This window comes from Drosophila eugracilis, unplaced genomic scaffold (genome assembly GCF_018153835.1).
Source record: "Drosophila eugracilis isolate 14026-0451.02 unplaced genomic scaffold, ASM1815383v1 contig_623, whole genome shotgun sequence".
In the NCBI taxonomy this organism is placed as follows: domain Eukaryota; kingdom Metazoa; phylum Arthropoda; class Insecta; order Diptera; family Drosophilidae; genus Drosophila; species Drosophila eugracilis.
The window spans coordinates 46,444-51,787 of NW_024573507.1; positions in this window are offsets into that span (position 1 = coordinate 46,444).

Here is a 5,344-nt window from a genome sequence, read left to right on the forward strand (position 1 = left end):
AATGCTACGAATCTGCGCGCCTCATCTGAGTTTTTGGGCACTGGGTAATTTTTAATTGCTTCGTATTTATTTTCATCTGGTAATATACCCTTGTCTGTGCACCTATGACCCAGATAGGTAACTTCGTGCATAAAGAATGAACATTTTTCTGGATGAAGTTTTAGGTTAAATTTCCGGCTTAACTGAAATACATTTGTTAAATTGTTGAACATATGTTGTTCGGAGCATCCTATGACTACTAAGTCGTCCATGTATAAGAACGCCTTTTATGGTTCTAGACCGGAAAATGCTAGGGTCATCATTCTCATGAATGAATTTGGTGCCACTTTTATCCCGTATGGCAATCGCGTATAGCGAAATAAACCTTTATTTGTAGAGAATGATGTAAGGTTTCTGGGGTCCAGGCAAGAAAAATATTTAGCCCGTCCTAACTGATCCAATATATTCTCTATGCGTTGTAAAGGAAATTTGTCAGCTAATAATTTTTTGTTTATTTGTCTATAGTCAACCACTAGTCGCCATCGTTTTTCTGTTGAATTTGGTAGGCATTTTTTTGGAACCAACAATAATGGACTGTTATATTCTGAAATTGATGGTTCGACTATACCATCCTTTATTAATTTGTCAACCTGTTTGTTTATTTCTGGCTTTTCACTTTCTGCATTTCTATAATTTTTTATATATACTGGTGTTTTATCGCTTAAGCGAAGTTGTTGTTTATAAAAATTGTTAGCTGATATCGGTTCCGATTCAAGGCCGAATATATCACTATAAGTTGTACACAGTTCTGACAATTTTGTTTGAAATTGAGAGGAAAAACTTAGTTTTTTTTAATACTTCTTTTGTTCTATCATTATTGTACTCGGGGTTGCGTTCCTTGGGCTTTTGTATATCATAGTTTTCTAACGATTCGAATTTTATTGTATTTACATTTAAACTAATTGTTTCAGAGTTTGTATTTAGAAATCGGACTGTTGCACAACTCGTGTTAACCAATGTGCTCGGAACCAGCACACCTTTAAATGGTTCTTGACTCGGAATAAAAACGGACGGTTCTTTTGAGTTAATTTTTACTGTTCTAATTACTTCTGCTCTACATGGTAGTAAGAGAGTATTGTCGGAAGTTGAATTGTGCATTGGGATTTGTATGGGAAAAGTCAGGTTGCTCGGTCTTAATACTAAAGAACCTTGTGAGTTTTGAAAATCTAAGATACAGTTGAATTCTTTAATGAACTCTATTCCCAGAATGCCATCGCATGGAATCGGAAAATCAGGTGGAACTACTTGAAAGTCATGTGGTATAATGGCATTTTTTGTTTTAAGCTCCACTAACGCTAAACCCAAGGATTTTATAGAACCTTGTCCTACACCCGTTATATTTAATATTTTAGAACTGTTCAATTCGGGGTACCCTTGATTACATTGTTTGAATAATAATAATGAAATCTCGGCTCCCGTATCTACTAACAATGTTAAATACTTGTTGGTTTTTCATTTTTAGCTTTTATGAAAACACTGAAACTAATGTTGATTTTATAGATTCTTACTGTTCTTCTCCTCTGTTACCGTCAAGGGGTCCACCTCGTTTTCCTGTGTAATCCTAACATTTCTATTATGGTTATTTCCGCGGTTTGAGGAGTTGTGAGTGCCTTGCGGTGTGATGTTGTTGTGATAATAGCCACGGTTATTGTAATTTCCACGGCCACCACCGCGGTTTCCTCTGCCCCGATATATATTATTTCTTTGGTAATTGTTTTGTTTATACCGATTATTATAAAATAATACGGCGTTCGATTGCCCTGTTGCTTCGGTACAACTATTGACAAATTTAGTTACGGCTTCGTTCATATTTGTGAACGTTCCCGCCTGCATGATAAGTTTTACCTTATCAATTGAACAGTTTGTTGTCATTGCTTTCACAGCACTTTGGGTGCTATATTTAGATGCTAATTCCAGTGTTAAGCCATCGTTTATATAAGCCCCTTGTAATGATCTGGTCAGATCTTCTACTTCTTTGGCATATGCATTTGCCGTTTTGTTTTTTTGCTGCAAATTCATGAGTTTGGCTGATAAAACCTCAAACGACTCTCCTTTGACCGATTTACTCAGCTTTGCCACAATTGTTTCTATTGTGTTTTCCTCTCCAATGAGGTTGCGAGCATGTCCTTGTAATTTTGTCTTTATTAGTTGGACTGCTGTGTTTTCATATGATTCTTTTATTCCGTCTACAAGCTCCAAGGCATCAAAGAAGCTTCGTAGATTTTCTGCTTTGCCATCAAACTCAGGAATGAGTGAAGCTGCAGTTTTTAAGAATTGGACATTGGTTTGAGCCATTGTTGCCTCTTCCAATTCCTCAACTATGTTATTAATGTTTTCTATATCCACCTTTATTTCTGTTTTGCTGACTTCTAGTGGGCTTTCGAACCCTAAGAAATCTTCACTGTTATCTTCCTCAAAAATATCAGCCAACGAATTATGCTGGACGTCTGTGTAGGCAATTGTTATATTTGCCTCTATTAGGTCTTTAAAGTTCTCTGGTATATGGAAAACAATCTCATACTTTTGGAAAGCTTTTCTTACAATAGATATAATCTGATTATAAATAAGTGTTACTTGACTTTCATGACAAGTAGATAGTGATTCTCGACTTATTGCAATAGCTCTTCTTACTTTGTTGGCGTTAATGATAATTTCAGCCAAATGTTTTTCGAGCGTTTCTTTTCTTATGTGTGTATTTTTGTTAACACACTTATAACTTCTAAAAATCTCGGTCTTTTTATTAGCCAAGAATTTTTCTAGTCTTAACCATTGGCTACTCATTAGCCTGTTCAGCAATATTTATGCTGCCAGTGTTTTGTTGCTGTTGGTAACATATTCAACTTTTACTTGAGCGATATGTCTATTTCTGTCTACAAACTATGGGTGTTTTATAATTACCCTGTCTAAAGCATCTTAAGTTATAGACATTTTTCGGTGTCGCTATGATAGAATTGGTCCCTTAGTTTTAAAAGCTTGTATTTAATCTTTAGATTTTGCTTAAAATATGATTAATCGATTATAAACTTACTTATGTAAGCAAAAATATAGAATATTTATATATATTCGTTTTATTAATCCCTTTTAAAAAATTTTTTTCGCGTTTTTTTTTTTGTGTTATCAAATTTTGTCGAGGTATTGAGCTCGGCTCATATCCTCTCTATACGAATGTTCTCTTCTGATAGATGTAATGCACTTTAAGCACTACTTGTATCAACAGAGCTACCGTTATTATTATTAGTAAAATAAACATGTACTTGAAAAGAGGAGTGTTGTCAACTATGACATTATTTACGACACTTGCCGTATTGTCTTTCACTTCTTCCTCTTTTGAGCTCCACAGACCCATTTTTACTTTTTTTTTTGATTTGGATTAAGGTTTTTATGAAGGTAGAAGGTATAAGATATTTAGTAAACCTATAAATGATGTGGTTAATAAGTGCACAACTTTTAGTTTACATATCATCAAAAACAAGTTACAATAGCTTTACTTATATTAAGTTTACACTAAAAGTTGCGGTTTAGTACATGAGTTTATGTGAAAAAAATAGGTTGTTAATGAACTTTATTATCGCACCCCGCGTAAACGCGTTGCAAGTGCTAAAAAAAATCAAGCGGTGAACCAATTACTTAGTCCGCTTCTTCTTCTCCCGGTGGAGAAGGCAATTTAGTTCCTTTAGAAGCCGTTTCAATTTTTCCTGGTTAGTTTAAGGTCTTCCTTCCTTCAAGTCTCCAATGATCACCGCTCGCTCTTTTAGGAGTTTACCTCGCTTTCCGCACCTTTGTTTATTTTTTTGGGGTGCAGTTTTTTGTATTTGCGATAACTGGTCGTCCCTGTCCTGGGCTTGCTGACGCTCCCTCGCTGCTTGCCTTGCTTTATATTCGGCAATGGTCAAAGGTCTTGGTTCATCCTTCGGCTGCGCCTCCAGTGCCTCTTGAAGTGAGGGTTTGTCGTTTTGTGGTACGGGTGTACCATCCATACCATATTTTTTAGGTGTAAGCTTCATTTTTTTTTCACTTTAACTTCTTGTGTTTTTATTTTTCTTAATTAATTTTTTTTTCCTTCCTTGTTTTTGTTGCTTTCTCTAGCTTTGCAGGCCTTCAAATATGTTTTTAATAAATTTTTTTTTCACTTTAACTTTTTTTCTTTTTATTTGTTTCAAAAATGTTTTTGTATTTTCACGCGTCCTGTCACGGTCGCCATGTAAAGACACGAGAAATCATACGATATTGTCTTCTTGAGTGGTGTTCTCAACTGAACTTTTATTTGCAAACATTTCTTCTTAGAGGCTAAAAACTGAAGCGAGCAGCGATAGGAGTATATACATGCATTGGCATATTTGTCTTATGTATACATATACCATGAGACGGCCGGCTATAAGTGTTAGTTGGTGTAGAGCCAGTCGTCACCGTGGGGATGCATGATCAGCATTTTAGGGCCGGCTCGTTAGCCGGACACTTGAGAAGAAATATGTTAGTTTGTATGTAAAATACAATGTATGTATTTATGTAATTAAAATAGAATTACAATTATATACTCCGCTCGCTACACTACTTTTAGCTTAAGGTTTTATAAATTTTAAATTGGTGGACGATCGAATGCAAGTGCTGACAACGTGGTTACAAATAAATATACATATAAAGGGAAAAGGTTTATTTCATAGAGATTGTGCATGACCGATTCCGATTCCTTATAGGTCTTAAAATAAAACACACCTGTATTTGCATTCATGGAACAATTGGGCATCGTTCTTATCAAGTAGACATAGAAAGGGAAAATCTTTGTTACACGGAGATTGTGCACAAATATTTATTACACTTGTCATTTTCCTGACCAAGCGTTAATTTGTTCGCCATCCTTGTCTTCCTTATCCTTCAATATCATTTGCCTGGTGCCCGGTGCTACTATGTATTCTCAAAACCAATACGATAGGTTCTAGGAGTAAGACATACCTGTATACATACCTGTAGGTAACATTAGGCGAACATAATCTGGAGACTATATAAATGACACCACTCAAATTGCTCAGAATCAGTTACTCAACGGCCTCAGAAATACATTACTATGGATCTTACTGATGAATTTAATAATTCTTTTGAGGCTGATAAGACCCTCGTTGACCAACCTTTCGGTATAAACGTCGGATCAGATGAAATCAAGGATCAGGACTCCGATGTGGAAAGCCGGACGGGACCTACGAGAAGTATTTGAACCACACTCATCGTCAACTCAAACCATTCCATCAGAATTGGATTCTTCAGGGCTTAAAGACATTCCTATGGGTAAGGATACCCAGGAAGTTCTAAG